The following is a 25238-nucleotide window of genomic DNA, read 5'->3' on the forward strand; positions in this document are numbered from 1 at the left end:
TAAGGATTTGCTACTTGTAAGGGAAATTGGCTGACGTAGCATTTATCACTTAAGTTATCAGATTATAATGTAATAACTTATAGATTATATGACTGTGTAAAGCCTAACCACCAAAACCATATAAGGCACATTTGTCGTTTGTTGTCGCTATTATAATTATTATTTGTACTATTATTATTAGCCTTCCATCAGGAGACTTAAGGTATTTTAAGGACTATTTTAAGGTTTTTTCTTGTTCCATTGCTTAACTTAACAACAAAGAAAAATTGTTTTCGTTGGCTATTCTAATGCAATTTTTATAATGCTTTTACTTTAAGTAAATGTCATTCATCTTAAGCTGATAGTTCATTAAAGTTGAAAAAAAAAAAAGGTAATGTTCTATGGATAGATGGAATTTAATTTGATTTGTGATTTATTACGCACAAGAATCAAATTTGATTTCTTTTAGATCGTTTTAATGGCCAAATTAGATAAAAGTATGTCTTGAGTAGATCAAGCCGAAATCTGGCAGAGTTTAACAACGCATGTTAGCTTTTCACACACTCGTTTGGAGTTTTACAAAAGTACCACCACTCGATAGAGTCCTTTGAATAACATAACTATGTCCGGACGTGATAGTTCTCCTAGAAAACAGCTGAAGTGTCGACTATCGAAAATTCTACTATGAAGAATTGCAACCTGTATTATATGTAAACAGAACAGCACGCTAATCCTGATTGCTCATTTGCCTTCATAACAACGTATAGTGATGGACAACAATTTTATCTTAAACCTCTTTTACACTGAAAGGCTGCTTAGCAAGTTTTTTTTTCCCGCTTTCTATTTATAATTCTAGTTTTATTGAGAAAAAAATCCTTTTCATTTTTGTTCCCGGATGATTCAGAATGATAAAAGTTTGGCTTGATTTATATAAAAGTTGCTATTTAGAATCGCTATCAGTATTAAAATGTGTCGACTCGTTTTATTTGATATTTTATTTGCAAATTTAAAAAAATACTATTATCTACACTACACCTGTCAAAAACGGGGCTGAGTTCAGTTATTGTGATAATAAATGATGTTACTATTTTACGGATACCATTTCATGATTATCTACGATCATAGTTATTTGCACAAATCTAGCTTTAGATTACAAAAGATTATAATTATTGGTAAGAAATGAAACAATTTTAGCGATGTTTCGCAAAGTGAGAAAATGCTTGATAAATTCCCTTTTATTCATCCGTCTATAAAGTTAGTCCTGGAATGTGGTTGGATTTTATTCAAATTCAACATTTGGAATCCGTACAAAAATCTGTTTAGTCATCTTGCTTTCTTTTGGCTTGGTTTTTTTTTTTTTTTTTCCTCTCATAAGCAGACACAGAGTTTATATATCATGTAAAGTCTCAAAGCTATTTGTTGTATTAACTCTGCCTCTAGTTGGATGGAATTTAATAAAAGATAACCTCAGCTAATCAAGTCATTAGTCATCAAATATTAGCAGCTAATCAAATCAAAGCATCAGTAATTTATTACCACAGAATGACTTGCATGATCTAAGAAAGCTGCACAAATCTAACTTCTCGCAAAAGCGGCTCGTGTCCTGTAGGATTTTGATGATCACGAGATAAAATGATTCGTATAAACAAAATGACCCAAAAGATACTAGCACAGTGGGCATGCTAGAACCAAACACGGCGCTTTATGCTTCCAGTAAATCACTTCCGAGTTGTGAATCCACGAGTGTCTCATTGACACTCGTGGAGGAAAGGTCTCCCTGAACATTTTATTTTAATCCGAATAGGTTCAATTTTCAGGGGACCTTCGGATTATAAAGTACAAATATATGTTTCTTATATCAACTTCTGTCGCCAGAGAGATAACAAAACCCATAACATGAGAGTGTGTGGAGAAGTATCAAGGAGAAACCTTTCGATGTGTGTCTTCAGTTGCCAAAGGTTTCAATCCTTTGGGAGTTGGTGTCGAGAAGACTGTTCTAAAGAACAGAGTAGATAGAATGAAAGTGGAAATGAGAAGCTCCTAATAACTTGGAAGCTGAACTGTGTGTGAGTACTTGCCTTTGACAAGCAGCTGCTCGTATTTTTACATATTTGAGGAAATGAGAAAAGAAATGATGGTGACCAGTTCGATACAACGATGTCCATCAAAGCTGTAGTAAAGACACACACACGCACACACAAAAAAAAGTGTGAGAAAGTTGTTGGCGTGTTTATGTCGGAAAGAATTTTTATTTATATTTTTTATTTAATCGGATTGCTCTTCTGGATATCATACAGCATTTTAACCTCTTCAATTATAAGAACAGTATTGTAAGCTCCGCGAATTTGGCATTTATATAGTTTAAGAAGTTGTAATAGGTGAGAAGGTATTTGGAAGCTCAGGACGGTTTCGATTTGCTCTGTTTTATACCAGAAAAGAGCGCTGAGAGTCTACTTAAAGATCTGAATATTATGTAAGGTAATGGCTATTGAAGTGAAATCTTTCTTAATGGAGATAAGATAGATCTGTGTTTTGGTTACACAGAACTTCACAAGGTTGTCCTTCCTCATGACCACTGGAATAAGGAGATTGGCCTTTAAGGTATTGGTTATGGAAAGTCTTGAAAGTCAGATTTTAACACTCCAAAGACTCCGTTTAAATAATCCTTATTTGATTGTTGGAATAATAAGTGACATCTCCATGATCCAAAGGCCCATAGCGATAAGGCACTCTACACACTTAACCCACCGTCTATACTACTTGATCCACCAACTGTACAGTACGCAACCCACTATCTGCACACTACACCACCCGCAAATTGTATTTTTGTTGCTGTTCTCTGGCTGATTTGCCTGTATGCGAGATGAAAAAAAAAAAAAATGCCATTCCGAGACGATATCAACTGACTCATCTTCACTTGAAATACGTCCATATAAACGTTCCTCTTCTCTTGACAATAGTCGAACTCAGTTCTTTCCCAATTTATAATAGGGGAAACTGCAAGATCATTATACTTGATATGTTACAAAGTTGTCTTTTCAAAACGGTGTTTTATTTTTTAATTTTTTTTTTATAAAGAAAATGGAGTAGCAGCACTTTTAGTTTCGTTATCGACATGTAAGATAGTATGGCCATTAAGCAGGACCACCTCAAGATCAAAAAGTCATCTATGGAAAACATTTTTAGTGCAGAGATTTCAAGAAAAATCATCCAGATATGTGCACTTTTTCACATCTTTGGAACTTAGAAGACTTCTAGATACTTAAGCAGCGATATTAAGTGAGAAGCTTCGTTTCAGTTCACACGCACGCAAGTTCACCGTCATGACTAAATCTGTTTAACTATTTTGTAAATTCCGTCCGTTCTATCGTGACGTCATCGAGGCAGTCTCAGTGATTGAAAATAGGTAGTATGGTATATTGAGAGGTGGACAGGAAAAGAAGATATTTAGGAGAGAAGAACGGAGATATGTGTAAATAAAAAAAGAGAGTTGTGAAGAAATTATTGATCTGATCAAATAGGGTTCCAAGGGGATAAAGAAGCTATGGAAAAGGTGCAAAGAAGAGTTACAAAGATTATATCTGGATTATGGGATTTAGATTATGAGGACAGTTGCGAATATGTAGATTGCAGACTGATTAACAGGAGAAAAAGGGGTAATATGATAGAGGTCTATAAACTTGGGAATTTTTGAATTTATTTGCAGTCAAGAAAGGGGGTAAGAGCTAGGTTTTTTCTCCCAGAGAGCAGTGAGTGAATGAAATAATTTGTCCTTAAGGGTAGTGACTGCATCTAGTGTGAATGAATTTAAGGGGAAATTTAAGGGGAAAGAATATAAATCACCCAAGCTAGTTTGGGTGATTTATAGCCTCCTTCGATGAGTCTTTGACTCCCTGGAAGTCTAAGATAATTTAAGGGGAAGGTATGATAGCTGGTTTGGGTTATTTATAGCCTCCCTCGATGAGTCTTTGACTCCCTGGAAGTCTCAGATAATAATAATAAAATCAGGAATCACAAAATAATTCTCGTCTTCTTCCTCTTCACCATTCAAAATATGTGAGAAAAATCATTAATGCACTTGATATCTGTTTAAACAGTCTAAATTTATTTTCAGTGAATTACAGTTGTCACTAGATTTCTTCCTTATTGATTTACGCACGTACATTATAGGCAGCCGTTCGAAACCATATCCGACAAAATAGAGTGGTTAATCCTTATTCCTATATTGTCCTATGACTGTATATTGTGTGTGTGTGTGTGTGTGTGTGTGTGTGTGTGTGTGTGTGTGTGTGTGTGTGTGTGTGTGTGTGTGTGTGTGTGTGTGTGTGTGTGTGTGTGTCCTGCCTGATTTGAGGGACGAAAAACCACAGTTTCCGGGAGAAAAAAACAACCACTACCTCCATCTGAATCTGGCTAACATTCACCATTTGACTGAAAACACATGATAAAGATTTTCACGTCATAGACTGAATTCGAACTCTAGTCTTTCTAAATGAAGGACTCGTCTAAACCAACTGAGCTACGGGGGCTCTAATTATTAGTGAAGGTAGCCTAGACTTCAACCCTCGGGTCTATTATAAGCTATGGATTTTTTTAATGCTTTGCCTGTGGGACTTTACAATAAGTTTTTTTTTTTTTTTTAATGTAGTTAGTGAGTAATGAAATACTCTGTATGGCATTGGTAGGGAAATCTGAAGTATGACATTATGACACACACACACACACACAACACACACACACACACACACACACATCTTGACAGTTTGGTGCAGTCAGCAATGTACCAAAGATTAACAACGAAATTACAGGGTCCTGTGGTACTCTGGCATTGGTAGAGAAATCTGAAAGTGTCATAATATTACTCTTTTATTGAACGGCAGGAGAGAGAGGAGAGAAAACTTTAAACCCAATTGCAAATGCCGGAACGTCGATTATAAGATGGAAGTTTCGGATAGACATCTATGCCAGACACGATCAGATGGCTAGAAATGACAAGGGGAACGTTGCGAGTTTATATATATATATATATCAGTTCGACATGCCAGAGGTAACAAAACCTTTAGTATACAGTGCCGTGTGTGGGGAAGTGATTAAAGCCTGAAAACAGTGAGGAGAAGTGTTCCAGTGGAAGTAGATTGAATAAAAGAGAATGACGACAAGAGGAAAGGAATGTGGACGTTGCCAAACAGCTCTTACTGTTCTTTTGCAGTCTTAAAGGAGCATGAATGAAGGATGAAAGCCAGCGGTAGAACGGTGCCCAATACCTACAGATTGTACCTACTTATACCAATAGTAATATTTTCAGTGCCAAAAAAAGTGAAATGTTTTTTTGTTTCTGATTTAATATTGTGTAGTCAATTATCAGTGAGGAGAAAAATCACACGAGTGCCATCTCGTACTCTCTGATATTAGTCTTTCACGACTGATAGATATTACGAACATCTAGTCTTTGATTTAATGTTTAAATGAGATTACGCCTTCGAAGATAAAGGGCCACTTGAATATATATGCTTCTTTAGGGTGAGGTCGATAATTATTTAGACTTAACAGAGAACAGTAAGCCTAATTTACTAGTCAAAATATTTAAATTGTTCGCATAATTAGTAGGCATCTGATATCACTACCCTGAGTATGCTAATATTATCGAGTTGTTTTATAAAATCTCAATTCTGGGAGCTATTTTAGTTTTATCTGGTTGACGACAAATTCATTTCTTTCTTACTGTCCACTCATGACGCCACCCATCTTACCGCAAAGGACATATTTGCCACTTAGTGGTTTCTCCAGGTCTTTAAGCACGGACAGTTTAACTTGTAGTAGCGATAATGCGATAAATACCGTGCAGCCACTTGGCGCCTAGCAACATCGTATGTAGGAAACCTCGTAGCCCACGACCGTTAATTTATTTTGTACGTAACAGTCGTGATTTTGGTCATCATAGATTCTTCTCGAAGCCACAAAATTATGTCAAAAAGCTGCATTAAATGGGAAATTGTAACAAACCAAATATACGAATAGTTTATCGTATAGACGTGATCATAACGTGGAGGGTTAAACCTTAACTTGGTTGTAATCCTAATGAAGATTACTTACTCCTTTTATTTGAATATTTCGAATGGCCTTTGGAATAAAGAGAGAATCCATCATTTTCTTTTGATTTGAGTTAAAAATGGAAATAGTATTATCTCAGTAGATGTTAATGTTTGAATTATCTGACAGAGAATTCCATAGTTTTTCTTCCACAGCAGAAGTGAATACGTGTATTTTGTCAAGGTTTCAGTTATATTTTTAATTTAAATATTACTTCTTCTGAATGTCTGTGTATAATATATATTCTAGGGCCTTCAGCACGCCGAACTATGCAGTATTATAAAAATCAGTGGAACGTTGGGCTGTTTGTTTGTCATTTCAATCCAGAAAGGTTGTAAACTTCTTAGTACATTAGTGCGGTGGGCCGGATAAGATATTTTATTTATTTTTGTATAATCCCGAAATCTTGTTTCAGTGATCAAACATGAAATTTTTTCAGGCTTCCATTAAGCAGTTTGAGAGCTTATTCTAATACCGTAATATAAATAATGGTTCAGAACATTTATAGGTGTATGTTGAATTTTTAGAATTTTATAGAATATTTTAAACTTTTGAATTGGATTATTATATATATATATATATATATATATAAATCTCTGCATGGCTGATAATGATAACTGACAAATCTTAGAGACGGGTTTGCTAGTGAAAATCTTGTTCTGCGGTATTCATTTCATCTCTATCAGTTATTCCTAAAGAAATGAAGGAAGCTCATCATCATTGTTGATATATGACATTTCTCCAGGATAGGCTTCAATGATGTGGAGCAAAACTATATAACGTTATCTGTCCATACTGATAGTTTCAATTTTTTTGCTCACTTGCTGTCTAACAGTGAATTGAATCTTTATATGACTTTGAGTGAATCGAACATGGAATCTTCGCACAAAATTATATACAGTACTCCTGATGAATCGCCCTGAACCAATGATAGCAAACTTTTGGTTTATATCCATCTTCGGTAGAAATATGGTTGAAGCCACAAAATAAATATATTAATCATTCCAGTTTCCTAAAAAGAGCAAAGTGATAAATCTTTGTAAAGCTTGTAGGGTAAATATATCAAACACCTTTAAAAAGAACAGCTTTCTTGGATTAGAAAACTCTAATCCAATTATGCCAGATTTTTGTTTTTTTTTTTGGACGAAATAGAGAAATAATTTAAAGGAATAATTAGTAATGGTCTTGTGAAAAAGAGTGGGGAGTCGTGAAACTATCGTAGAAAAGGAAAAGTAATGCAGTGAGATTATTTTTGATCACAAAACGGCTCTCCAACCTCGATTTATGGTTTCACTCCCTTCGGAAACTTGTCAGTCAGTTTTCTAATTACCTCTTGTTTTCTTCAGAATCGCTTCAGTGATTCATTTCACTTTTGGGAATTTGCAGTCTTCGACTCCAATGCATCTTTATTAAGTAATCAAAGGGATAGTGATTGGCCAAATAAAATTGCTTTATGATAACATTAAATGCGGGAACTATTTCTTCTTCATATGATGTGTGGAATCAGAATCCTGTTGAAGTAGATTTTTCTTTGTTTGCTCAAAATGTTCTTGAGCTCACGGAAGCAGATACTAGTTCTCGATAAATTTGTTGATTCGTTTTGACTCTCAAGTGTTTTGTTCATTGTCTGCACAAATTGTTCTTCCGAAAATAGAAGCACCTTTGGACAGACTTTGAGAAAACTAGAACAAATTCCGTAAAGAACAACGGAGTGTAGCAACAAAGAAAGAAGTTAATAAATTAAAGACTTAATTATTATGTTAGTCAAGTAAATATTAGTTTAATATCCAACGTTTCACTGACTGATATCTGTCAGCATTTTCAAAGGAATACACTGGTAAGTAAGCAATAGAAAGTAACAAAAACTAGGAAACTAACCGGCAATTCTGAAAATTATATAAAGTTATACAATGATATAATACGCGTGTCGCAAGCGCAACGTTTTATTTGTCGAGATATTTAATGTAATTTTCATGAAAGTTCATTTCTTTTTGGTTAAATGGTAAGTTAGGCCTTGATTCTTGTTTAAGTTACCTGTTGAACGGGCGACTGTAGCAGCTTCTTTAAATGTTTTAGAATGGTAGTTGTCTTCTATGTAGGGCATATGACTCATATCCCATTCAATATTATGGTTGGTAGAGACAAAGTGTGAAGAAAGGCCTGATATATCCTGTCTGTTATTCCTTACATAGACTATGTGTTCTTCCTTTCTTGTATCGAAACTTCTAGATGTCTGTCCGATGTAATTAATACCGCAAGAACAAGGTATGCTATAAACTCCAGAGTATTTGTAGAAAGGATGGCTATCTTTCGGTGATCTTATAAACTTTTGAATGGTCTCAATAGGTTTGAAGGTTACTCTGATATTATATGGTTTTAGAAGAAGAGCTAATTTTTGTGGATATGGCACTAACAAATGGAATTGTTATAGAGCTTATGTATTGGGTTTCATCTCGTTGTCTTTGCGGTATGAGATTCTCTTTATGATGATTCTTGTAGGGTAGCCATTTAGGGATAGATCTTTAGATATTTTCATTAATTCTTCTTGTAAGTCGCCAGGGTCTGCGGTACACTGTATAGCTCTTTTTTTGAGCATATGGATAATGCTGAGTTTCTGGGATATGTGGTGAGACGAGTCGAAATGGAGGTAGCGTCCAGTGTTAGTAGGTTTTCTATATACTGACAGGTTGATGCTATTGTCAGTTTGTTTCTTAATAAGGACGTCTAGGAAGGGAAGTTTATTATCTTTTTCTACGACACGTAGAAAAATATAATACGCTTGCGACACGCGTATTATATCTTTGTATCACGCACAGTGATAACTTTATAGAATTGTCGGTTAGTTTCCTAGTTTTTGTTACTTTCTATTGCTTACCAGTGTATTGCTTTGAAAATGCTGACAGATTTCAGTCAGTGAAACGTTGCATATTAAACTAATATTTACTTGACTAACATACAGAATTAAGTCTTTAATTTATTAATACTAGTAGTCAAGAAAAAGGTCATAAAAAGGAAGAAGTCGTTTCGGACCGAAAGAAAAAAATTATTTCAATGTTGCCATTATAATGAATTTAACGTGTCATAATAGAAGGTAAACTATGTATGATTCTCTTATGGGCGTTTCCAAATTAAAAAAAAAAAAAAAGCGACCAACAATCTTTGTGCTATCCTGAAAGATATACACTGCATAAGAAAATAAACAAGTTAGTATCGATGAAACACTGATAGTTTTTACTCTGTGGTGGAGATTTCTGCAAATTTAATTGCACGATCAAAAGTTGAAACGAAAATTTATTTTTTAACTGAAGAATAATCCTTATAATGTTCCTCGATTTTCATATGGAATTCGAACCCAACTTTCTCCAACCAACGAAACGAAAAATGATTTTTCCCCGCCGAATTGTTGCTAACATATATCACAATGGATAGCCACAAGGATAAATAAGCCGAAAACTTTGTCCAGAGATTAAACATCGTACTTTTCTTAAGCCAGTTCAGTCATCTTGTAAACAATAAGCACGATGATGAAAATCATCTTCCGTCTAAATATATTCACAAACATCCATGTCCTAGTGGATAGTGTATCCTAGTGTAAGGGTACAGTATCCACTAGGCCAGCCACTCGTGCAATTAAGAAGAGAAGGATTATTACGAGCTGACCTGCAATTCATACGAAAGAAAAAACTTCTAAAATTAGTGATAAAGGTTTTCTGAGTCTTTCTTGCTGAGTCCGATTCGATGATCTGAGATTGAGTTGAAAAGGTTTTTAATCCCGTCAACTAAAAATAGTCCATAGAATACAAAATAGATCCTCCAAATAAAATAATATGGACACTTCATGATCTTACTTTTCTTCAATCTACCACCAAAATCATATTCATCGCGACTGCTCCGTAATCCTTTAAGGTGTTAAAATTGGGGATATTGGTTCTGTTGGTTCTGCATGGCCTCCGCTACTTTCCTTTTGCTAAAGTAGCTCAAAGGCCATAAATGAGTTTCCTAATGTACCGAGGAAACATGATGAGAGGGAAACGGAAGATCATGCAGTTTTAGACCTGTCCTCGAAAATTCCGCTATGCATATTAACTTTTATGTGCTCCTTGAGAAGTTGCAGTAGTCGGCCTCTATCAGAGATGCCCTTCGGTGTGAAAGACCTGTGTTTGAATTCAACTAGAGGTTGGCACGGTCTTCTCTTTCTTTGAAAATCCGATTTTCAGGGACAGGCAAACTGGTCAGAAGAACATGAATTTGAACTACTTTCTTCTGAATGCAAAATAACAACTTAATATAGAGATCTGCCTGGGCAGTTATAAAATCAGTGCTTTTGCAAAACTCAAGTAATATACGATAAAAAAAAACCCTTAGAAATACTTTTCTTTTTATTTCATTTATAGCGTAGCTCTTCGAAAATAAAAAGTCTTTCTTTTACCTGACAGCAGCTGATGGATCTGGTCATATACCTTCGCTTACGAACTGCCAAGAAAAGTCTATCGCAAAATCGCTCAGCGAGCCTTAATGAATGCTAATTAGTTTAATTTATAAGAAACGAGGTGTACAGTTGGATTTGACGTGCTTGAGCTCCTTTTGACAACTTCCGTCTTTTTATCTCCATGACGCCTCTTAGAAACTCGCGAAGCGTTAACCGACAGATTATCGTCCGTCACGTCTGAAGCTCGTGTACCTTTCTCGATCTAATTTACTCCGCGCATCGACGTGACACGAGCGAAAACTGACCGTTCCTCCCCTTCCCACCTCCTCGAGGGCTTTTCTAATAGGACTAATAATTTCACTTAGTGGGAGTGCTTGGAAAACGGATTCGAGCTTCCTTCGGATTGTTTCGATGTCTATTCAAATACTGGACTCCTAGAGACGCTTCTGGTTTTCTCTAATAGTAATATATTGTCTCTTAAAACGATCCCCACTTAAATTCAAATGTATTTGTTTTCACTACTTGAAACTGAATTCATAAAATCGCCACTAGAGGGAGACCAGAATCAGATTGTTGCTAGGAGGTTTCTTGAAACATTTCAGAATTATGGCAGGATAAATTATCGTAACTACATTACTTTACAAGAGTATTCCTTTGCATTTTCTACTTGATTTGAAGTGCATCCCATGTGAATACCATATCATGCTGATAGCTACCGAGACTCTGGATGTGAGAATCACTTTGATGGATTATATCGACGTGCGAAAAACGTGACTCGAACAACGTCATACTTCCAACCTTGCTGTATAAATGCATTATATGGTACGTTATTGTATTCTGTTTCGTATTTCATAAATTCCCACTGGTATGTTAAGTATACGTTCTTTGGTTACGCTTTATTTTTAGACTTTTTCAATCTAAGAGGATGCCGAATTTTATTTAAACTACTAAATCAATGTCAGGATAAGAAGGGAATTCAGTCATACGTAGTTTGGCAGTCCCATCCAGTTACTGATTTTAAGGCTTTATATATATATATTTTTTTTTTTCGATAATTAAGTTATTTATAATGAATGCTTATTTTCTTCTTCATCTAACGAGTAATTATTTGGACAATAGATCAAGTGTTAACCAATAAATATTTATTAAACCTACTAGTTTCACCAAACTTTAGTTGTTGGCATCTTCAGAATACAAGCACTTAGGTTAAAAAACATTACATAAATATGAATAACTGTAAAATTCTAACGATTATAGTTACAAACTGAAATAGCATTGAACGTGAGTGATACACGCATCGCGTGTACATGATTAACTAGTTGTTGCTAAGGAACGTTCTGTAGTTTGCATTGAAGTTCATTTCCTGTGTGTTAAGAGATCTAATTAGGGTTTTGCACATCTCTGGAAGTATTAAACCCTGGTTCCTGTTAAGGTTATCAACAGAGCGAGCAACTGTAGCTGCTTCTTTAAACATTCGGGAGTGGTAGTCTTCTTCTATGTAAGGGGAACAGCTTTTATCCCACTCAATGGCATGGTTAGTTATAGAAAAATGAGATGACAGGCTTGATATGTCTTGTCTGTTGTTTTTGACATAACCAATGTGCTCCTTCTGTCTAATTTCGAGGCTTCTTGATGTCTGCCCGATGTAACTTGAACCAACCCCAGCATATTTATAGAAAGGATGATTATCTTTTGGAGATCTTAGTAGTTTACAAATTGTTTCTATAGGTTTAAATGTCACTTTTATTTTGTGTGATTTGAGGAGATTAGCGAACTTGTTGGAGATGCCACTTAAGAAGCAAATTAATGACCATATAAGCCTATCAGTTTCCAGGAAACCTACGAATACAGGGGTCACTGTCTACATTTCAGCTCCTCTCACCATATTTCTCACAATCTCAGTGTAGTACACATGTTAAAGAAAAGATAACAAGGACCTTCAAGGCGAATTAACTTTGATGTCTAATAATCTGTATTTGAACGGCTACCCACGAAGACTCGTCAACAAAATCCTTTTCTCTGAACCACCACAAAGAAAGTGAGAGGGTACTCAATATATCAAAACTATCGCAATTCCGTATGTGAGTGGCATCTCCAACAAGCTCGCTAGTCTCCTCAAACCTATAGAACAATTCGTAAACTACTAAGATCTCCAAAAGATAACCATCCTTTCTATAAATATGCTGGAGGTTACAATATTCCATGCTCATGTGGTTAAATTACATCGGGCTTCTGTCTAATTTCGAGGCATCAAGAAGCCTCGAAATTAGACAGAAGGAGCACATTGGTTACGTCAAAAACAACAGACAAGACATATCAGGCCTGTCATCTCATTTTTCTATAACTAACCATGTCATTGAGTGGAATAAAAGCTGTTCCCTTTACATAGAAGAAGATTACCACTCCCGAATGTTTAAAGAAGCAGCTACAGTCGCTCGTTCTGTTGATAACCTTAACAGGAACCAGGGTTTAATACTCCCAGAGATATGGAAAACCCTAATTAAATCTCTTAACACACAGGAAACGAACTTCAATGCAAACTACAGAACGTTCCTTAGCAACAACTAGTTAATCATGTACACGCGATGCGTGTATCACTCACGCTCAATGCTATTTCAGTTTGTAGCTATAACGTTAGAATTTTACAGTTATTCATATTTGTGTAATGTTTTTTAACCTAAGTGCTTGTATCCTGAAGATGCCAACAGCTAAAGTTTAGTGAAACTAGTAGGCTTAAATATTTATTAGTTAACACATGATCTATTCTCCAAATAATTACTCTAATTAAGTTATTTATTTGAATTTACACTTATGAGATGGAATCTTCGCTGTGTTCTATGTTTACTTCTACTAGCTGTAGATACACTAATACACGCTTCTGAAAAGCAGGCACTTCCATGTTGTCACATTGAGAAGAACAGCGTTGCCCTTGGGTTGGAGAAATCCAAGTTCGAATTCTATATATGAATCAAGGAACGTTATAAGGATTATTCTTCAGTTGATAACACGAGTTAATTTGTCTTGTTAAGAGGTGGCGGAGATTTTGTTTTCGAGTGGTTAGCTTATCCGCTTTCCAGCCAATAGGCTGCAAGTTCGAATCGAGCGTTGGACATGAATGTTTGTGATTGTCGTTAGGTGTGAGACCACCTCTCCGCTTATTAGAGGCCCGAAGTGGCTTAAAAAAAGTTCCATGTTTGGTTTCTAGAGCCGGATTTCCATTCAATGTAAAAATAAATTTTTTAAAATACAAAAATAAAATTAAAAAAAAAAATCTTTAGCCTGCCCACGGTAGTGGTGTACTCTGTAGATTTACCTTTCGTGGTGGAAGTTACATAAAAGAAAAGAAAAAAAAAACAGCCAGACAAAGCACGTATGCTGAAGGGCACTTATCCCAAGTTACTTAGGCATAGCACACATAGGAATACCAAATGAAATAGAAACTGTGTTCTCAAGGGGACGTGAATTCTATTCGAGATGTAAGACTGCTCTCTCTTGCAAGCTTTGTAGATAAGGCTTTCGGCGGCCATTCTGTGAGTTCATCTTGCTTTTTTTGTGTTTGTTTGTTTGTTTGTTATGTTCATAAAAGAATCCGCTGCTTTTACCTTGCAAATAGAAAAGAAAGAAAGGCGATATTTTTCTAGTTCATTACCTTATTTTTTGTTCTTTCTAGCTTATATTGTTGTAGGTTGTAGTTACCCTCTCCGAGAAGGTAACTATGTCCCGACTGCGCGTCATTAGCGCAAAGCCAGATGTTCGTGATCACCTTTGCCCGAATAAGCTGTGTTTAGATTTACACTAATTGCTCATAAGAATGTTTGAATAATTAAGACCTTCTGTTTGCATGACAGAACTCAACTAATTTACTAGAACGGTAAATGCTGTTTTTCTAAGAGTGATATTTACCAACGTAAATCCTATGCGATAGGTTGTGTCAGTGCCCCTTTTAATATAGTGACATCTGTGAAGTCATGAGCCAGAATTAGTTCGTCGTGGTCACTATTCTTAACATCCACCTTTGGAAGTTTAATGAAAAATAAATTCATAAACATTATTAGACAGTTGGATCATGATTAAGGCCTTCCTCCCCAAGCACTAAACCTTTATGCTACTCTTATTCCTTTGTAACCTACACTTATAAAACTGGAATTGTCTTGGAAGTGTCCTCTTGTATGTTTTATTTCAGAAAATGTTGGATTTCTTGTGGGCTTTACAAACAATCGTTTTATATGGAAAGATTATAAATGTTAAAGGAGTAGTTTAAGAACGCAAGAGGGGGGGGGGGAGTCTAAGTTTTGTAATCCGCAGTTTAAATATTTTCTCAAAGCACTGAAAGATTTTTGCATTTACGTTTGTCGCTGATACATTCTAGAAAACCAAACGACTGGAATGCTGCTTCTGATTTCCAAGATCTATATATCTATTATTACTTCCCTCCCTTCCCTTAAATAAGGATCCTACAGCTTTTTGCTTAATTTAACACATTGATATAAATGTTTAAGAATAATTATGTGCGGAATATCGAAAAGAAAACCATTTCAAGAACACTTCCCATTGAGGGTTTTCATCAGCCTGCTGCGGATTATCTAACGTCTAGAGGGCTATAAAACAGGTGGAGAGCCAAGAGTGCAGTTGCACATGCATGAGCTAATATAATATTAATGGTGTAATATGTAATGTCATCTTCGGTTCATGACCTTAGACGTTATACGAATTGAGAAGTGCTTGTAAAAGGTGACCAAGAAATAAAATTGGATAATTTTTTTTTCCCATATACAGTTTTTCAGGCAAATAAAACATATATTGAAGCAAGTACGATACTTAACTGTCATTGGAAAATTGTAACATTAAATTTATACCTAATCGCGTGGATATGTTCGATTCTCTTCTGACAACGAAACGGATTTAATTTATCTTCTTAGTTCGTTTTCCCTGTGCGTAAGGGATAGTGTCAAGTATTGAGTTAATCCAGAAGGAAGTAGGCACTGATCAAATTGATTGACACCAGATACGGAGAATAACGTGTTTAGGGACTTCCGTGCAAATCTCATGGCACTTAGCAAGATGCTACTTCTCACATTTAGGAACCATCGAAATTATCAGGCCTGCAAACGTAAAACTGCATCTCGTTAACTAGCAATAAGGCAAATTATAAGTAAGACGTGATTAGTCGTAGTTTTGCATCGCATTAATTAAATAATAATCACATCGTTATTTAATTACACACCATTAGTAATATTACACTGGATGCGCAAATAATCAGATGGAAGAATTAACGAGAGTACCGTAGCGTCTTTCATATCTTTAGATAAAAGTCTTAAGATGTTCATCATAGATAAAGAAGTGTGTACTTATCTAAGCGAAATAACAGAACTGGTCTTCCAGGAAATGTTTCTAATATCTAAATTTAATATATCCGGAAAGAGTAAATTTAAATTGAATAAGACGGCATATCCAGAGCGTTTTTAAACCAATCTTCTGAAACAGGAAGGTGTGTGTGTGTGTGTGTGTGTGTGTGTGTGTGTGTGTGTGTGTGTGTGTGTGTGTGTGTGTGTGTGTGTGTGTGTGTGTGTGTGAGGCTTCGTATTACCCTGAAGCAAAAGTATTGCAAGTGAAATCTTACGAAGAGCATTTAAAAGGTGTTGGTGGAAAAAAAATAATATAAAAAAGTTCCATTAATTATTGCTACTACTGATTTTAAGGTAAACTTGACCCACTTAGAGAGTCATTTTTACATGTGGCGTGCTATGTTTTTTTTTTTTAACATTTCAACATCCACACGTTGTCCTTACAGCCTAATTCCTCACCCTGCGAAGTTAAAACTGTGCGATATCTTGAATCACTGATGTTGGTGCAGGTAAAAAGAAGAAAAAAAATCTTTAGAAGTATGGCTGATTAAAATCATACAGAATTGTTAACAAGCTGATTATGCGCTATAGAGAATAGCAACACTTAGTGTCCGACCATTTACGTCCAGACTGATCGAATCAACTAGTGTCAGTCATCAGCGATACTAATGAGATTCGGCGTGCTACGGTTCGAGGATTCTAGCAAGTCCACTGCTACGAATAGGCGGTCTGCGCTTTCATCCATGCAATCTTTGTAAAGAGTGATTGGTAATGTCACTGACCACTGCCACTCACTGGTTTATATTTGAACTGTTTTACGAAATCAACTGAAAAATAGCAGCAGAGTCGATTGTTCACATCATTTCATTGAGAAACTGAAGAAACATACACATCTTTTTTACTTCGTAATTTCCTAATCTTGTATCAGTCAGGCAGTTGTGCAAGTTATCTTAGAGTAAGCGAAAACTGGTGTGTAGATCATCGAGCCCTTTGATCAAGAATAGTCATATAGAAAGAATGCGTCCTAGGATTACGCTTGCTTCCCAGCCATGTACTTGTTGCCAGTAGTCTAGTCCAGCGGACTACCATGCGGTAGCTATGCGCGCTAATTTTGCACTACTAAATTGTCTAGAGAGTTAAATAGCGAGAACTCGTGGTTTGTAGTTAGGAAAAGTCATAAATCAGATCGTAAATGAAAATCTCCGTCCTTGTAAGTACATAGGTAACGAACATTGGATTCAATCAATAAATGGTCCATTTGTCATTATTTGTTCCGCAACTACACTGGTTTCCATCTTCGTCATTGCTGGTTTGTAAAGACATGCAGGGCCCAAATGTCACTGTCCAGGCAAGACCTATTGATTTTATAATCATAGCTTAGCTTACTGCCAGCCAGCCATTAAGCTCGGCACAAGTCTTCGGAAATGGGGTTGTCTCTCTCTCTCTCGTTCGCGTTCGCTCTCTCTCTCTCTCTACACCCTCTTATCCACTCCATTCATTATCCCAAAGTCTGACATTGCCACACTGATAAGAGCATGGCGGGCAGCGAGGGTTTTTGATTTATTGGGCTGGCTATCGGTTTTCTTAATTAGTGCCAGCAACTAATCACATGTAATTAAAGGGGTTCTCAACTTGAATTTCATTCCACTTTGTTGGTTGTTACGGTTTGCTTTGCGTTACTCTGTGTCAGCTGGAGTCGCCCAGTCGTTATCTTCAAGGCTTCTACTTCCTCTTCAACTTGTACTACTGCTCCGCTCCACTTTCACCTGTCACTATCGACTGCTGAAGAATGCACTTGCGTTAAACTACGCGGAACTTGGAAAACATTTCAAACTTTTTTGGGACGTTAAAAAACAAAAAAGTCGAATTCGGTTTTCTTTTTATTTAATTTGTAAAGGAAATTGTCCCGGTTTTATAGAAATGTCTTTGCCTCTGTTTTGGATAAACAGTTATAAGATTTGATGATCACAGACAAAATTATTATTATTATTATTCAACACAAATTCGCTTTGCCGATTGGCAATTATTATTTCAGACGTACATTTACTGAAATTCTCGTCATTTTTCTTTTTTGGATGAGCTGGTGATAGTTATCACTTCGCAGCTTTCAATGTCATTTTCCGTTTCAAACGACTCAGGCTAAGCTACTGCTGGAAAAAAGCCTAATATACATACATTCAATCCTGATGCTTAACTTAAATTAGAATCTAATAAATTCTCTGTCAAGAATTTATTATATTCTTGACAGAAATGGCCGGTTTTAAAGTTTTTTTTTTTTTTTTTTACGAGAAAGTCCGAGTGACCGATTCGGCAGGAAACCTCTGACGCGTGGTCAACTGTAGTAGTGCATTATTTGCTATTCAAAAGTATTGCTTATCTGGCTGATGTTTCCATCTCCTGATGTGAGACCGCTACCTACTTACTGGAGACCGGAAGTGATTTGAAAAAGTACCGTGTTTATTCACTGGAGTAGGATTATCTGCTTTATCTATTTATATCTGATTATCTGACCAATAGCCCACCCATGGCAGTAATATGCTATACATTTACAACTTTCATGAGTGAGCTGTCATATTGTATATATACACTAATACCCCTGTTAGTGCTCAGGATACGTTCCTAGAATATGGTATGCTGATCGTAACTGTTGTTAAATAAGTGAAAATACAAATACTCATAGTATAGCAATAATGGTTACGATGTTATTCTCTGATTTTTTGGTTGGATTAATTAAAGATTATGGTATAATAATATCAACAGAAAAATCAAAAACTATGGCCTTTAAAGACAAGATCCAGTAAGAACTAAAATAGTAATTGATAACAAGATCTTAGAACAGGTGAATTCATTTAACTACCTAGGATATATGATCACATATGAAAATTAAAAAGATATAAACCTAAAAATTGCAAAATATTTAAAAATAAAAGGTGTAATTAACTCAATATTTAAACCAAACCTAGTTCCAAAACAAACCAGACTAAAAGTATACAATACATTAGCCCTACCAGTCTTAATGTATGGAAGCGAAATCTGGACAATAAAACAAAAAGACAAACGAAGATTAATAACAGCAGAAATGAAACTGCAAAGTATACCCTATTTGATCACAAAAAAATGAAGAAATTATGAAATAATTAAACCAAGAATCAGTAATAGAAAAAATTAAAAAATATAAACATAAATGGATGGAACACATTCAAAGAATGAAAATAGAAAGATTACCAAAACAAGCCTTATAAGTAAAAGCCATTAGGAAAAAGAAAACCAGGACGTCCTCTTAAAAGATTCAACGATGACTTCTAAGGCCGGAACAGGCCACGCTAGGCCTAAATCCTTGATATGCATGATAATGATTATTATTAATTAAGTGATCTTGGTGGTTGTAGAAGCTCTTATCTTGTTCGCATTTGTCAATGTACAGCAGCTAACCAACCGTGTGTATGTACAGTATACTGTACCAAAGAAAGAAATGGATGTTAACGATGATGCAGTAATGGCCGCTTTCGGGATTACCGAGCATAAGGCTATAATGTAAACGTGGGATATCAAGTTGTCATAAAAAGACTGTTCAGTATGATTTTTGTTTATTCAAATTTTTTCAAAAATTCAAAAATTTTTCATTATCCAGACAATGTGTGGTGTTATTAATTAAGGAATAAATCAACTCGGGAAAATGAAATCAGATATTCTCGTAAGCTCTCAGGTCAACTAACGAAACTTTCATAGTTTCTATAAACAATCGGCTTTGAAATAATGTTGGATCTAGTATCCACTTTTGCCTAAGGAATAAATCTTTTCACTATCCTCAATCTCCTGATTGGGCACTTTTTTTAATGGTTCGAAACACGTGATAATGTTCAATCTGCAGCACACTATATTGTAAAGGATGGTTGAGATGAAACTTTTAATATCTGAACTGTAGGTTTTACTTTTGGGAAAATACGTATAAACTAAAGTTGTTTCGTACATTAAGTAACTGGGATGAACGAAGGATAAGAGCATTTCTTTCTGAGGTTGGTGTTGAAAGGTGAATGTCTCGTGGCAGGAACCTATTCGTGGGAAAGGGAGAGATTTGTTGTTACTAATTCCGAAATGAAAATATTGTAGAAAAAGTGGCGGTGTGGATGGTAGCAGCTAGAGATGGTTCATTAATCAACCTAAGTGTTCATCTCTGCACCATATGAAAATTTTGCTGAATTTGTTAATGCGAATACGATTGCGGGTTAAAGTTAAAGAAAAATCTCGTCTTATTTACTAAATTGGTAAGAGTGGGGGACTTAGTTTATCCAAATTCGATGATACCAGACTCGCGTTATATTATGCGGTATTTTTCTGTTAGCAGAGACCATGTTGTTGCACAGCCGAGTTTGAACTAGAACTAACTCTGAAAACAGTTTAAAGGAAAGAAATAAGTCATATAGTTTACTGACGTTTATTTAATTCAGTAGCTTCTAATATTTGATCTTTGTACACCTCGTTCTCACATCACTACTGAACTAGATGCGGAAAAAAAATTTTAAAATATTACAGAATTTCAATCTCTCGTCAGAGATTAATTTTACTTGACTTAGGCAGCGTGGGATATATTCCTTATTGATATTGTACAGCTAGGTCTCTGATATTATTCTACTACAAAAAAAATTATAAAAAAAATTGTTTTCTTGTTTTCTAGGTCTCTGAGAGTGTTTCTCTGGCGCTCTAGACTAAATCGCGTGTATGAGAACCGTGATATATTGGAGTTTGAATTCTTTATGGCAGAATCATAAAATTGGTGACTTTTAGATGAATAAGCGTATCCGCTCTTCGTGAAAATCATGAACACTAAGAAATGTTCAAGGAAAGAAAGCCGTGAACGACTGGATCAGCTGTGCAGATTTGTGCTGCAAGTCAGCTGGTGAATAAATAATTCTTCGGTATGAAAGCCGTAAATGAAAACAGATTGATGAACGAAGTACACGTTTGTAGTGTGCGAAGTGCAGATCGATATTACAAAAAATAAAAAAAAGAGTAAAAAATGTTTCATATTTATCGTAGCACGTTCGTTGTGGCATCCACAGGATGTCGACATGTTTTCTTGTGACAGATTATTTTGAGGATTACTTCAATTTTTAGCCGCATGGTCCTTGCAGAAATATGTTGAACATATCTGATAAATCCTCCTCCACACTCAGTAGTTATTCTATCTCTGTACTTTCTTTCATTGTGAATTATTATGCTCACTGTGTTTAAATTGACCTCCATTTGGTGATTTCCTTGTGTAGTGCCCCGACATGAACCCAGGAGTAACTCACACCATGCATAATGCCGACTCCCAAATGAAAGCAAGAGTGCTTTGTGTCATCCAGGTGCCACAGACATCTTGTCTCTAGACATGAAATGCCACTTGGGAATAATGAGAAACCGGTGACATGTTAGGCTAACGAGAACTGAATTCCAAAGAGGACAGGTGATTGAGTGCTATTTGGTTAGGTAAATGCTTGCAGACGTGCACTAACACTCGGAGCATTACTAGTGCCACCGTTTGTGATGGCAATAATGGTGCATCTCATGATCGTAGCCGCAGTTTGCTTCTACTGTAAATTCAAGAAAAACACACACCGGAAATAAGAGAGAGGGAATGAAATGGATATGGAAAATAATAAGAAAATTTTGATATCCCAGTATCGTAGCCCTTATGGAGCAGTCTCTATCGACCTTGATTTCCAGGTTAGGCTTAAAACTCTACAGATATCTTAATCGTTGTTCACTTATTTATGCTTAATTATAGTTGTAGATGTTGCCCTATGATCTTATTTATTAGATTCTTGACAGAAATAGCTTCAAAAAAAAAAAAAAAAAAGGTTTGCATTCTAAAACAATGTTCCCGTTCATGGTACTAAAAGGCTATATACATTTTTCACATGTGTGAGGAAAACATACACTGCCTGTTGTAATGGTGGTTGGAATTACGGCCGAATATGTAAGACTAATAAAGTCTTTATATTTTGCCAGTTAATTGCATGTGTTAACCAGTTTGTGTGTTTTGAGGAATTTAAAAAAAAAAAAAAAAGTTTCCGGAATGGATAAAACTCGCTAGTAGTAAAGCTCTTGTAGATATTCCTCTTGCTATAACGGAATTCGAATATATGTTTTTCCAGCCGAAAAGCAAATATTGAGCCATCCTCACCCTTCAGAGAAGCACCGGGGTAGCTGAATGCGAGCGAGTATAATGCGCTCCTTTTTTCTTTTTTTTTCAGATGAGTTTTAGTATGTTTAGTTGGAAAAACTAAACCTGCGTTTGGTTTTGAAACAGACTTGGAGGCGAATCCTGTTTGGGATGAGAGGAACATTTATAAACTTCTTTTTTTTTTTTTTTTTTTTTTCACTGAAAGTAAGTTAGGTAAAAATATTTTCGCATGGAAAACACTGCAGTTAACAGACGTATATGTCTTTGGCTGTCTCAGCTCATTTGCACTAAATATGTTTGAATACGTTTGCAACATATTGCAAAGCGAGGGTTTGGGGTTGCAGCATGTAGTTCAGAAGTTACGTTATTGGCTAAAATTAGTATGAAGCGACTAAGGTTATGAAGATAACTATGAAATACCTGTTACTTGCGTGTTTACGGGATGGTAAACCACGTTTTCAAGGGAGAGGAGAACAATCTTTGTTTGGTATATAATTCACCAGTGCCTATAGTGACTTTATTATTAATATCTAATGCGTCAACAGAAGCTCGGGATTTAGTGGTGGTTTCTTTAAAAAAAAAAAAAATAATAATAAAAATGCTATACTTGAAAAATACAAAGTGTAATTTAAAAAATATATAAATAAATAAATAAAATTGAAAATAGGGTGAAAAGTCGCAAGATACCAGATCTGGTGTGTCAGAGTGCTTTAGCATAATTCGGATGCGATTCCCAACTCATATGCTGACAGATGGTGACGCTTTTGTTTTCATGGACAAGTTCCTTGAGCAGTAGCACGTATTCATCCTGTTGCTGTCAATGTGAAGTGTTCAACGTTCTCCTTCAACAAACGTCATTCCACTTCTGAACTTGGAAAACCATTGAAATGGTTAACTTCTGTTTATTGTTTCTTCTGCGCCCTTTTCTTAGAAAGACATTGGTTCGATTCCCGTAGTGATACAAGAAGAATATTTATATGGACTTTTCACTTAAACATGAGTTAGGTGGTCTCGTGAAGTGATATTCACACATGTTGTTTTCATCCTCAAAAACAATGCATTCCGGTCGGAGAAGAACACACGCAGTTTATAAACATAATACTCGCTTCCGCTTAATAGCTTAGTTGCTTTAGCGCAGTTTGAACAAGAACAACAACTTCTCTGAATGCGTATTTTTGGGAAAGTTGGTTGTTTAAAATTACGTTTAGAAAGTTTCTCTGGCAGTTATTCAAAGTTTCAAGGGGATTGTACACTTCCACACAACGCACAATAGTCAATTTACAGGTATTACTGCAAGGCAACAGACTCTAAACGGCGAATGATCAATAGGACTGAATACCAAGTGGAACAGCTTTATGCTAATTCCAGTTGTATATCTGGCGGTTGGTTCGTGAATTTTGTTTCATAACTCGTTGTCACGCATATTAACTGCAAGGAACCAGCTTCCCTTCACTGAAATACGATCCACATAGTTTCGTCATTTACTGAAGATCGTTTTCTATATTTGTGAGTGACCTTTCGACCGCGCAGTATATTAAAACTGAGAATTGCTCTCATTTATTACTTTGAAGGCGGTGGAAAAGTCGAAAACTTTTCACCTGGGAGATACATCAAGTGATTCTGTCCGACCACTGTGAGTCGGCTAGTTTACGTTCCTGGTAATTTTACCAGCTATAAAGTTTCCTTATATTTTGACAGAAGCCAGCGAGAATGCGTCCCATGTTTCGATAAAATATGAGTCATCACCTATGTTTCGTAATTCTGTTCCTCCTTTTCCCCCCCACTTGCGTGTGTAACGCGTCACGAATGTGGCCATGCCATTGGCTCGTGGATTATAAAAGCGCAAGTTTCACCTCTCCGTTCAAACGCTATGGCACGTCAGATTCGGGCCTTGTCAAATTCCACGGCAGATTGCAAGCAACGACGCAAGCAACTGATTATCACAAGTCGCTATGTTACGACAACGGAAATGCTATTGGATGAATGCGTGAACGCTCACGCATGTGACGCACGGGATCGCTGTTGTCATACATCACTTCATCGCCTCGCTGAATAAGTGCTTCGCGGTGCAGAAAGTACCTTGATAGGGTGACTGTTGGAGGTTGACAGAGGGTGTCTTTCACGTTGCAATAGAACTCCCACCCTGTCAGATCCTGCCATTCTTCCCCTACGCACAAACTCTCCCTTTTCTATTGTAGCCTTTGTTTTCGTGCATGCCTTCGTTCTGTAGGTGACAACAGTTATAATAATGACGGTAACTTGAGTGGCTGTATGACATTTCATTGCTTTAAGACTGTGGAGGAATAAACGACCGGGAAAGTTAAGGGGAAGAGAGGAAAGGTTAAATAATTCATAACCACATGCACCATTATTGATGGCTTTATCGTGCTTAAGTGGATGGTAGATATTTGGGCAATGGCCATCGTACGATCTGCTTTCTAGTGGCAGCGTTCTGCCTGAACCTGCTTCCTGATTCTGATTTTCTTTATGACCCAAGAGGTTACTTAGTTGCTTGAATTCCCACTCCATTAGCTGAAATCCACCGATACTTTCAGCAGAAAATTTATGTTCAGCAATGTACTGCAAAATTACTCTGGGGAAGAATAAATAAATAAGATGATAAAGACCAGCTTATTTTTGCAGCGACCCTCTTTATGTATATATTTTAGTGCAAGTAAAACGGTAATTTGGCGTTTCAAGTTAGAAACTAGCAATTTTCTTTTTTTTGGGGGGGGGGGGAGATAGATTTCTCACTATCATTTGACATTTCTGTTGATTTCAAAAAAAAAAAAAAATGTACAGAACACCAAGTGATATCTTCACATGATGGTTGCTGTACTAGAAACAAAAGACTGAAACAAATCTATTATTTTGCGTCACATTTTATTTTCATTTTTATTTCTTTAACAGAAAGAAAACCCTTAATGTCAGTAAGGATTTTCTGAGAGGCGAAGTTCGGAAATTGATAATGGTGATTTTTAGATTTTTCATTAAATCTAAGCATTAAAGATCAATTAAAGCAAATTTATTATAGACTCCATCCTGGATGGTATAAGCTCTACTAATAATTTAATTCTTACTCTATAACGAATCTATCTGCTATAAATTTGAGGCCAGTTATTTGTTCAAGTTTTTCATGAGTATAAACCCTATTACCTGAGCACCAGAAAAAAATCCATAAGTTGATACACGTTAATTTAGTAAAACACACAACTTTTACTTTTTA

General features: G+C 35.9%; 1 protein-coding gene across 3 annotated transcripts in view; it reads left to right on the forward strand.

Moving 5' to 3' along the window:
• Positions 1-25238, forward strand: part of LOC150093816 (protein timeless homolog) — a 671138-nt gene that overhangs the window by 511885 nt on the left and 134015 nt on the right. The window lies entirely within an intron of this gene.

The sequence above is a fragment of the Typopeltis vanoorti genome, chromosome 23 (genome assembly GCF_054136105.1).
Source record: "Typopeltis vanoorti isolate ZY-2024b chromosome 23, IOZ_Tvanoo_1.0, whole genome shotgun sequence".
In the NCBI taxonomy this organism is placed as follows: domain Eukaryota; kingdom Metazoa; phylum Arthropoda; class Arachnida; order Uropygi; family Thelyphonidae; genus Typopeltis; species Typopeltis vanoorti.